This window comes from Pteropus alecto, unplaced genomic scaffold, assembly GCF_000325575.1.
Source record: "Pteropus alecto unplaced genomic scaffold, ASM32557v1 scaffold188, whole genome shotgun sequence".
In the NCBI taxonomy this organism is placed as follows: domain Eukaryota; kingdom Metazoa; phylum Chordata; class Mammalia; order Chiroptera; family Pteropodidae; genus Pteropus; species Pteropus alecto.
This window is the reverse complement of record NW_006441954.1, coordinates 186,677-199,187: the sequence shown is the minus strand read 5'-3', so window position 1 is coordinate 199,187 and position 12,511 is coordinate 186,677. Positions and strand designations below refer to the sequence as shown.

The 12,511-nt window shown below is 36.0% G+C and overlaps 1 pseudogene; it reads right to left on the bottom strand.

Annotated features, from left to right (window-relative positions):
• LOC102887017 overlaps positions 1 to 12,261 on the bottom strand; it is an 18,077-nt pseudogene extending 5,816 nt beyond the window's left edge.
• Between the last annotated feature and the right edge of the window lie 250 nt (positions 12,262 to 12,511).

Genomic DNA, 12,511 nt, shown 5'->3' with positions numbered 1-12,511 from the left:
AAAAGGGTGGTGCACAGATCACCAGTACTGGCATCACTGGGCACTTGTTAGAAATACATAGCCCCAGTCTTCACTCCAGAATTTCTAAATCAGCTCTGCATTTTAAGAGGAATCTCCAGGTGGTTTGTATGCACTAATCTATTCCACACTGTTTATTATAACATCATTTAAGGTAAACACATTTTTACTTCATGATTCAAATTGGTAAGAATTATTATTTTAAAATGAAAAATAGGCAGATAGTGGAATAGATAGGCAAATAGAGTGGCTGGCCCAATGACTAAGTCCCAACAATTTTCACACAATAAAAATGAATTATTCAGTCTATAATAGTTATTGAATGCCAGTTTGATGTGGGCCCCTGTTCCAAATACAGTAACATTTTTTTCCTAAAATTATAACACAGAACTATAATTCTGGGAGGTGTTAGTAGGATGTTAATAGATGTCCCACTGTATTAGTTTCCTATGGCTGCTGTCATATATAACCACAAACTTGGAGCCCTAATATAGCACAAATTTATTATCTTATCGTTACAGTGTAAAAAGTCTAAAATGGGCCTCACTAGGCTAAAATCAAGGTGTGAGGAGAGCTATGTTCCTCCTGGAGGCCCTAGGGGAGAATCCATTTCCTTCCCTTTTCCAGTTTCTAGAGGCTGCCTTCTCCTCCTACCATTTTCAAAGCCAGCAAAGGCCAGTAGTGTTTCTCATGCTGCTTCATTCTTAAATCGACTCTCTGCCTCCCAATTCCACTTTTAAAAACTTCTCTGATTACATTGGGCCCACCCAGATAATCCAGGGTAATTGCTGCTATAAGGTCAGTTTATCAACCTTAATTCTATCTGTACACTTAATTCCCCTTTCCCATGCAAGGTTCCAGGATAAGGACAGAGGCATCTTTGGGAGGCATTATTTTGCCCACTATACCCATGAAATAGAGATTTGGTGGTCACATAAATCACATAATATTTCCTCTTGGAGCTTTGCGATATACATCAGTATAGAAAAGGCTCCGAGAATTCTTTGCCCAACCCAGGAACCCTTCTTTCTTTTACATGCACATTTCTTGAAGCCGAGCCTGAGAAGTATGGAGACATTCAGAGTAAATTAAAGAACTGGTTTCTGCCCTAAAGGAGTTGAAGAGAGCTTTTTATTTTTGTAATCGCGTATTGCAAATTAATCTCGACTTCATTAGTGCTGAGGGAATGTAGGAAAGAAGACTGAGTGAGAACATCTGTGGAAACCAGAAGCTCTAATTACCAGGCTGCGGTTCCATTATAAGGCAACATTGAGTGTGGCAGCAATTGTGGGCGTCTACTCTTATTTCCATTTTTACCAGTGACATATTGTGGTTTTATGAATAATTTTTAAAAATCTATCCAGGTCATTTTGATAATCACTATAACTCTATTTCTCATTTGTGAAATTGGGTTAACAGTATCTCTTTTATTCAATACCAGCGTGGGTTTTTAATTAATGGTAAATGCTTTTTGACATCTACGTCCACAAAGAGTTATTAAATTTCAGTGCCAAATATTATGATGGTAATTAGGACTAGCTCACCAATATCTTATTACATGTCCAACTTTTTCATTAGTTCACTGCATAAACCATCAATGGCTACATACAGTATTAATCTTATAGCCAGAGCAACCAGCTGCTTTCATCTTTTAGATAGCCCAAGAAATATAAACTAGAGAAAGCTCTGTCTTATAAAAAAACAATTCCCAGAAGGCATTTGTTTTATGTGGTGAGCATAATGATTGCTTGCAATAAAAAAGCCTTGAAAGATCTCACTTGTTCTAAAATTATTCATGCAGCAAGTATGCTATTGATGACAATCTGTTTTTATGATAATATATTATAAACTGTTCTGAACTTACTCGACAAAGCATAGTATAATGCTTGCAAACTTCCCCAGGACCTCTTTTGCTAAGATACCTATTTGCTTCCTTGATTAGGAAAAGCTAAAGAATGTAGGCATTTTAAAAAGAGAAAGTACAAATCAGTTGTTATCTACTATGAACTGGAACTTGTAATTTTAAAGAGACAGAAGAGGGAGATTGTTAAAATCTCTGACTTACATTCTCAATAACCTTATTTATCTTAGCACAAATGCTGTCGTGAGCTCCTAATCTGTGTGTATGTCACAAAAGAAGGCAACCTATTTATTTTACAAGTTGATAAGAGCAAAGGGGCTTTCCCAATTCTGATCTTAAATTTGACTTGGGATTGCTCTAGGTTTTCAAGCAACTACAGTCGACCCTTGAACAACACAAGTTAGAACTGCATGGGTCCACTTATAGGCGGGTTATTTTTTCAATAAATACAGCCCATTTTATCCTTTGCTTTTTCACATCCACAGCTCCAACCAACCACATCTGGAAAACAGCATTTTTGAATTCCTAACTGCCATTTCCAACTGCCAATTCCCAGCTTCAGATCAAAAATACTGGTTTCAATCCACAGTTGGTAGATGTCCTGAGCTGACTGTGGAGTCAGAAGTTACACCTGGATTTTCTACTGTGCGAGGTCAAAGCCACGAAATCCCTTGTTCAAGGGTCAACTGTATTCGTATTTCAAGTGAGTATTATTATTTAGGTTCTTTAAGGTTCTTGTTTTTGTAGAGTATGTAACACATTAACGTATTTTACTTTAAAAATAGTTATTGCGGTTGTTATACCAGGGTGAATCCACATGAAAAGAAAGTTGAAATACATATTAAAAGAAGATATGTACCCAGATCTTAAAGGGGTTGAATCTCACTCTTGCTTCACTAAAATTTTGTTACAATTTTAAATTGAGTTTATATACACACGGACTGAGGGGAAAATGGCCTACTGAAACATTTATTTCGTGTTGTCGTCTATTTTCACCATCTGCAAGATTTACTAATTATTATATGAAAGATGCTTTTTATCCTCAATAGCAGGATTTTTTCCCCTTATTTGCTTTCCCTCCACTTCATTTTGCCTGTAGATGTAATTTGGGTAAATATTTAAAAATAGGTGAATCAAAGTTTGGTTGAAGTTGAAGAGAACAAGCAAATAAATTGATAAATATCTTGGTCTTCTTTATAAGCTAGGTTACAAAAATAATTATGTAAAATAAAATTTAAAAATAGGCGTAGACATCAGAGTAAAGGAATATGGTTAGAGAAAAGTAAAATGAAACCAAGCATGAGGTCACACTTAAAATGCACTCTACTCTTTTAATACACAAACCCTTGTTCAGGCTAACAGCTATATTCACATTTGGTTTAGCAGTCCGTGAAATGAGGGGAAATAACCTGAGAATCTTTTCAAGATAAAAGGAAGCCAGTTATTCAGCTGGAGTCTATTTCTAACAATGAGGTAAGAGGAAAAAATGAAACTGTCTCTGTATCTGTGTCTTACTGTCTTTCTGTGTCTGTCTCACTCTCATTCTGAGATTGAGGGTAATGCCTGAGTTTATGCAGTTGAGTTCTCTGAAGTTAAGTGCACCTATGATACAACTCTATAGTTCCTTGAACTGGGCTGTTCAAAGAACAGAATTTAAAAATCTACCTACCTTTTTATTTTCAGAACAGAGGGGAGTGGTGTAGCTAATCATCTGAAAATATCAGATGATACAACAGAATTTTATTTTATATCTGAAAGGCAACCATGGGACTTTAAGACAAAATCCAACACAGTTCATTAGAGATGCTAAACCAGTCACGACCAGCTGGCACTGCAGAAAACTGAAGGTCACCAACAAAAGGAATTATCAGTGAGAGCAAAGAACTAAGGGAAAGTCCTCATGCAGTCATTGATGGATGACTGGTTTGCCCCAGTGGTACAGGAGTTCTGTGTGTGCTTACAAATCCGAGACAGCAACATCTAGGGAATCCAGTGATTTCCACCATCAATTACTATGGGTAAAAGTGGCTCTTGGTTTTGAATGCTCACATGTCACAGTGCCTTGGAGATGTGGGTCTGGTCCTGGCTCTGTTACTAACTAGCTCTGTGAGTCTGAGATAATTGCTTTCCCATTTCCCAGTCCATTTCTCCTCAATACAATTTGAATTGAACTAGATACCCTTCAAAGGCCATTCCAGGACCTACAGTTTAAGCAAGGTAGCAATATTCCCTCTAAACCTCATGAATGTAAACATTAATTTTTTTATGCCTCTCTAAAGCCAAAGTGATCTGTTCATTGCCCATGTTTTAATGAGAGAGAGAGAGAGAGATACTAAACAAATCAAGCAAATAAATGATTTTAATCTTATCACTTCAAAGTACCTTATTTTCTTCTGGTTTAGAACTTAGTCTTTTGTTTTTAGTTGAGTCATAATTCAAGCTCTCTGTTAGAGCTGTCTTTTCCTCGCAAGGGTTTTACCTTGTTCTCTTAGTCCTTGCTGTTGTCCTTGATGTTCTCCTCTGCTTTGTTACTCCTTCTTTTCCTTACGATAACTTCTGGGCACCAGGGGAAGCCTATATAGTAACATGTGAGAAGAGATGGGGTCTGGCCTATTTGGCCTCCACATGAGCATCTCATTCTCACAGCGCCAGCTTCCTCTCTGCACTGCCAGTTTCCACTTATCCTTCTGACATGCACCACCATCTGCTGCTGGTGCCCTTGGTTGTAGCCATGCCATCCAATCTTTAGGTCTATGGACTTTGTGACCTCTTTATCCTGGCCCTCAACCTTCTCAGTTTTCTATCCCCTCTGCAGCATGTAGGAACTGCTGGATAAGGAACCAATCAAGAGGAGTCAGGATTCTATGGCTCTCTACCTAAATATGCTGTGCCTCCATTTCTATTCCCCTGAATCTGAACTATGACAGCTTAGGGCATACGACAATCTCTCTCTCTTTTTTATGAGAATAATAAAAATGCCCACATTATAGACTATGCCTTGTAGATGAGTCTCTCTCTCCCCTCTCCTCTCTCCCTCCCTCCCTCCCTCCCTCCCATTCTTTCTTCTTTGTATACTCAGATTCTTCTGTCCTCAGATCCTCAGACCCCCTTAGGGGTTTCCATTTTGCACCAAACTAGTCTCAACCCCTAAAGGGAGGGTATTCACCTATATCTGTCTCTCTTTTCAGCCTCCCTGTTGGGAGGAATGCTTTCTTTTGTTTGATGGGATATCCTATTCATATTCTATCACATATTCTATCTTTCTGTTTCATACTAAGCATTCTATATTCAAGCCCTCTCAGGTTTAATGCTTTGAAGACTACAAAGGAATTTCACTCCCCTTAACATAGTTTGCCTTTTGCAAATTAGAAATAGAAAAATCCTGTTTTATTGTCTTCACAATGTGCATCACCAGCTAATTTAAGAAGTTAGAAGCTGAAATCTGACTACTTTCTTACTTCTAAGCAAGAGATTCCAAGACTTCTATGAGGATAAAATTCTCTAAAAATATTAAAAAATGGAATTCAGCTATATAAAAAATAATTCTATACCATGATCAAATGGAGTTTATTCTAAGACTTCAAAGCTAGTTCAGTATTTGAAAATCAGTGTGAGCCTGTTAACAGGCTAAAGAAGAAAAATCACATGATCTTATTAATGATGCAGGAAAATCATGTGATAATATCCAATTTTCATTCATGATTTAAAAATTCTTAGAAAAATAAGAATATAGAGGAGAATTTTCTCAATTTGCTAAAGAATATCTACAAAAGCTCCAGCAGTTAACCATTATACTTCACGGTGAAAGACTGAATATTTTCCCCTTCAAATCAGGAAAAGGCAAAGATGTTTACTCTCACCACTGCTACTTAACAGGAGAGGTGGAAACTGTTTCCCTTCCATTATCTGCAGATGTTTTAAAGTCTCTTCCCCTCTACCCCATGATACTGGTTCATTCTTCTAAGTCTGTGAACAAACCTTTGAAGGATTGTCTGAATCAGAAACTTCTCTCAGAAATCAGTTAGACATTTTTCATTTTTCCAAAAAAATTTTATTCAATTTTGCTCTTCTTTATTCATTGGAGATACTACTTTCACAAATGTCTTCCTACTTTGTAAGTACTCGATATTTGGGTCTTAGTTGGCAGAGAATATAAGCAACCATTTGACCTCACTGTCAATATCCTTTCCAGGTTTCTGTCTTATTTAATCTAGCAATGAGTGAGTTTTTTGGAAATGAGTATTTCGGGGGGAGTGGAGGAGAGAATCATACCTTTGACCTGCTTAATGATGGAATTACCTGTGAGGATGTTCTCAGTTTACCCCTCACCCTAAGTAGGAGAACAGTCTTGTTGCCTAGGAGACAGTCACCATATCGGCTGCCAAAAGAAAACCAGGACTCTGAAAACTCATTCTGGTAACAGGTGTGTTTGTATCCTTAAAACTCTGAGGATAGGAGAGTATACTTTGCAAGTCATGAAAGAGAGATGGTCAGATTAATGATCGATTTATGCTTCTTAAAGAACTGGTATAAAATAATACTCTGTAGTCACAGCCAGAATGTGGAGCGGTGGTCAATTTATGATACAACTGATGGAGCAGTTCCCTCTAGTGGTCAGAGCCTGAGTTGCCGAATGAAGCAAAAGGGCATCTTGTAATTCAGAAATCAAGGCTAAGGAAATAGAGTCTTTTCTTAGTATGGGCCACTGGCAACAGCTGATGTCCAATACCATGCTGGAATATTGCACTTTAGTTGTGCAAGATGTTACCACAGGGGGAATCTGGATAAAGGAGTCATGGGATCTCTGTATTATTTCTTACAAGTGATTAATCGACAATTATCTCAAATAAAATGTTTAGTTAAAAAAAAGTAAAAAGAAAAGAAAAGCAACAATGATCCTATATTCAATACCTGTGTCTCATACACACTTTCTAGTACCTAGAACTGTTTCTGGCACATAGAAGGTACTTAATTTTGTTGAATAAGGAAGACATAACCGTGAACAAATAAGACATAAAGTGCACAATGTCACCTAGGTAGAAGGCAGTCTTGGATTTGAATAAGGAAAGTTATTATAGTCCTGATTAAAACACCTCTGAGATTTTCTTACCTCTGAAATGGGGATAATAATTCCTTCTCTGTCTTCAGCACTCGGTTGCCATGAGACCATTCATATATTGTCAAATATTTGTTGAGTACCAATCATATGTCTACTGGAAACACAATGATGATGACATATGTTCCTGCCCTCATTAATTTTATATTCTAATGAGGGAGACAGAAAACAAATGAACAAAGAAACAAAGACATTCAAATTGTGCTAAAGGCTCCGAAAGCAATGATGCAAGGGTTGAGATAGGGAACCAAAGTTTGGGGCAGTAGAGGGTGTGTATTGATGTCACCTTAGCTGCTGTAGATAGAGGAACAGGGTAATTAGCAAGAGCTCAGAGAAGGTATACGTTACTTGAGATGTACTGAGAGCTGGCCATTGGGAAACATTGGAGAGGACGGGAGACTAGATTGTTCCAGATGGGACAGTATGTGCAAAAGCCATGTGGTGAACAGGAGCTAGCTGTATTTACAGACACAGAGAAGGCTGCTATGAAGCCATCAATGAAGTTACTGCACATGAAGGTATGGATCAAAATTAAGGAGTTAAAAGTCTCTGAAGCAAAAATGCTGATGCGTTTGCTGCGTTTAAGTCAGTTAAAACCAAAAGTTTTATGAGAAAAATGCTTTAAATCATCCCATTGGTCCTTCCCTTATTCCATACCTTGGGGACATCTCTGCTCCTGCCCATTTCTTAGGGTAGCAGGAGAGTTTATTAAGAAACTTGGATTTATCTTTCTGTGTTTTTTTCTTTCCTGTTCTCCTGCGCTCAAGCTTCTATGCTTTTTTTTTAATCTCAGGGATTTTTTGCAGTTTTTTCAGTCTTTTGGTTAAAACTCTAGACTATTTAAGGAATAAAGCTGGATGCCATTTTCCTCTCTCCATTGGCTCTCCATACCAATTATTTCTTTTAATTCTAATGCTTTTAAAAATGTATCCAAGCAAAACATAATATAAAACACAGGTAAGCAAAGTAAAGTAAATTTAAATTACCCAATATCTTGCTATGCAGGCAGGCATAAGTAAATAATATTAACATTTTAATGTAGTCTCTGTTCTGCTTTTTTCCCTTCGATTTTCCTTGCAATTCATCTATCCTACCACTAGGTGATGGAGGATTGTCATAACATTGGTAGGTTGATTAAAGTACAAGTGAACTCTTTTCTACGTTTTATACTTTTCAAAACATTCTTATTTGCACTTTAACAGTCACTCATTTAAAGTTTACTTTGGTGTCAAAAGTCTCTAGAAAATTGTATGTGATTTTGAAGACTCAGTCATACTAAATAGTAAGATGTCTGTAGATTCTGATATTAACTTAAATAACCATTTTCTTTTTATTCTTTCTGATATCTAGTTTTCTAAGGTTCCCTTACATCAGGAAGAAGATAAAAAGCAGCTATGGATTAAATTTTTAAAATCACAACAACCTAGCAGAGTATCTAGCACACAATAGGTATTCAATAAACACTCATGTCCCTTATTTCCAGTCTCCTTTCTTAACCTAAGAACATATAAGCAATCTTGATTTATTTTTTCCCAATTAAATGAAGATATTTTTCCTTCTTCCTCCCTCACTCCCTCCCTTCCTACTTCTGTCTCTCTTGCAAGAATTACTACTCTCCTCCATCTTCTCTCTAGGTGGATTTAAATTAGAATCTAGTTAGATAAACTAGTTCTTGCTAATTAAGGCTATTTATAATTTTTAGCAAGCCTTCAATCAAGAAATATTATACCTAATATGCATCAGGAACCGTGATTAAATCTGTTAGAGAAAAGAAAATTATAAAAGACTAAGTATCAATTAGTTTGCTTTACAGTTCTTTATAGTTCTTTAAGAAATGCTATGCTCCCCGCAAGTCCTATATCTTTTTCACATAACATTATATTTTGAACAGAAATTAGAAAGGTTTTAACTGATTTCATCATAATGTCCCAATCATCTTCTTCCTCTATTTATATATGTGGCCTAAGAGGAATAAAGCAGAATTATATATTTATCACTTTTTCTCATGTCGTTGAATAAAAAAATAATAATAAATCCTGACATTTGGATTTCCAAGTGTTATACTATAAATATAGAAAAATATGTGACTGGAAATTCTTTGAACAAATTATTTGAGGTATCTCATTTCAAATATCAGCCTTATATATAACCATTAAATAACTCATATAGTTTTAAAGGTTTTATTTTTAAAATATGCCTTCCAAAGATATTTTCTTTACTTTCTGCTTCTCTCTGTCTCTCTCTCTCTCTCTCTCTCTCTCTCTCTCTCTCTCTCTCTCTCTCTCCCTCTTTCTCTCTCTCTCTCTCTCTGTGCATGCCCGTGCACACACACTTAAGAAATTATTTTCATTTCATCCCCTTCATTTGGAGCAAGTTTGGTAACAAGTTTGGGGACAAAGTGGAAACAGCCATTTAGCCTAAGAAACTAGATTGTAGCTTTCCTCTAATGAGATATAATAATATAGAGATGAGAAAATATTGAAAGTATGTAACAGTAATTTAATGGTATCCATTTAAAAATCATCTGACAAATTTAAATATGGAAAGTTTAGTTTCTCATCCACATCAACAGATATTAAAATATCTACAGTTCCTTATGGCTATGTAATTCTGAATGTGCATGATGCCTTTTTAAAATAAGACTCAGCAGAAAAATCTCCATAAAAATCTGGAGGTTTGGAAGAAAAAAAATTACTTTTTTATGACAACTAAATACTTCTTAAATCATTAAAATGTTTCTTCACTTTAGCCATGGGTTCCGGCCGAAGGGTAAATCTTGAATATAAAAGATTTTTCTAGCCTAAAGATAGGAAGCTTTGCCTCTTCTTCCAGGCCCAACCTCTGTTTCTCAAGGTACTTGCTCTAAGTCCCATAGCCAAATGGGTAGAGCTGGGCCTAGAACCCCTGACTATGACACTCAATCCAATCTTTGTGCTAAGTTGTCCCTTCAGTCCTGGAGGTCTCCAGCCTTCTCAAATTTTTCTCTGAGATCCTTTCTGTTGAAAGGTACTGTGTTTCAATATCAGAGCAGGACTGTCCTACCCTAAGATTTTTAGACACAAAAATATAGCACTGAAACATAGATATAAACAAATTAATATCATAGTCTACTCCTCCGTCTAGTGTGTACTATGCTTTGTATAATAATTATACTAATATTAACAGGAAACTTTGAAGCAGGAACCAAATCAGATAAAAGAATGGTGAGTCTTAATATTTACCTAAGATGCTCATGTAGAGGCTTTCAATTATTTTCAGTTTATTTAAATCATTACATAAGAAAAGCATCAAATGTCTATAATTTGCTCCTGATCTTTACTTACTCCTAGAGAATCTTTGTATAAATATGCTTCCTTCTTCCATTTTTTCTCACACAAGCAATTATTCAGTCATTTTCCTGGTATCTTATTTAGACCATTGAGAATTCACATGTAGTATTCAACATTTATCTTTTTGAATTATAGATGACTTGACTTCCTCTATTAACTTTTTAAAATTCTCCAACAATTGAGGAAACAGTAAAGGATTGGCCTCCTAAAACTTAGTGCTAAGCAACAACAGAGATTTAGAGGGGGGGACAAGATTTCTGAAGTGATAATTGATTCATTTCAGCTATATTTTATGTTTTGATTCAAGAAATAATAGCCAAAAGCAGAGAAATCTGATATTTATTATTCTAGGATAAAAGCATGCCAAGAATCAATAGAAGGTGTCCTAAAAGCACATATCATGACTTTCAAAGGAGAGTGATTGAGGATTTGATTAGAAGTGTTAGCATTGAGCTAAGAGAATGTCACCCTCTTTCAGGCCAGAAATACAGGAAATTCTAGGAAGGAAAAATGTAGTCTCATCTTGAAGATATTTCTAGAAGACTGTAGTTTTGAGGGAAAATTTAGGTTTAATTTTGTGAGTAAATCTTCAGCCTGAACTCAAAACTCTCATTCAGAGCGATTTCACGAGTATCAAGCAGTACCGCAATGTTACTGAGTTTATTATTTAAAAAACTATTCTAGATGCCAGATGCATATGGAAGTGGGGAGATAAGTTAGTTGGATGATACTACTGTGATGTCAGTTGTAACAGAGAAGGATGGATGGATTTGAGAGACTTTTAGAAGGTAGAATCCACAATGTTTAGAGATTGTTTGAATTTGCGTGTATGCACGTGTGCAGGTGCTATATCATGTCTGATGAATAGTAGCAGCACACAGGAGAAGATAATATCAAAGGTGGCTCCCAGGTTTCTTAATTAAGCAACTTTGTGAATGACAGCTTGCTTTTAAATGCTTATGTGGAAAAATTTAAGAAATGGAAAGCTGCCAATCCCAATCTCCCTCATCAATCTTTTGAATCTGAAATTCCATTAGATATATAGAGTATTCAAATGTCTCCTACAAAAAGGCAAAAGATCCTGATGATGCTGGTGATAGATAACCTTTGAAAACATTTACAAATTTAATGTTTTCAATTACAGTGAAATACAATATTATATTCATTTCAAGTGTACAACATAGTAAAATATTTTTAGTGAGATTTTTGGGCACTAACTTCTACCAAAGAATGAGGACATGGGTGCATAAGACTTGTCTGGGTAGGACTCTTAGAGTAGGTGGTGAAACGGGAAAATGGAGGACTGGAAAAAGAGGCAGATCTTTCTTGTTGGCAAATGTAATAATTTTGCCAAAGAGGGCAGATGTCCTAAGAAAGATATATCATACTGTCTCCAAAGAAGTGGAATTGACAAATGTGTAATTGCAATTCAAATCCATTCTCCTTTGCTTTCAGCCAGCCCCTCACCATCATGACACTCTTCTTTCACAAGCTTAAAGAATCTAGTTGAGTTTGACTGTCTCAGATGTCTGATTTCCTGTAAGTTTCCCTGAAATATCTAGGTCATTAGCCCATAATATGTTGTCTGTGACTCAGGACCTCTTATTAACTAATGTAATACGTTTAAAAAACTTGTCTCCAAAAGTTTTAGCTTTCCGCTCCTCCACCCTCCATTTCCCACCATCCTGTACTTTGAACTAAAAATAAACCAGCTTATCTGATTAAACGGACAAATCCTTTTATGAAATGCTTTAGATAGCAGTGAGGAACTCATTCACTATAGTTAAAAAGCCTTCCACACAAGGGGAATGGTTTTGGAAAATGGTCAATTTCCAGCTTACCACTGATACCCGAATTAAATGCAGAGAAAATGTAAAAGGAAAAGTAGCACAGTGTGCTAAATGCTGGTTCATCAATTCAATACACTTGGCATTCATGTCGCACAGGGAAAGGTTTTTCAAGTACATTGGTCTCTTGTTAATGAAGTAAATCCATTTCTGTTTTCTTTTTCAACCATAAAATTATTTTCCATTAAATAAGCCCCGTTTTTTGCTCACTGAATTTCATTATTAAAATGAGGATAATGTCATTTAGAAGAAAAAACTGTTCACAAGTATTATTAAGTCACAGGAATGAAGCAAACCTTTCAAAATAGCCCACTTAGCGAAAAATAATAATCTGCCAAAA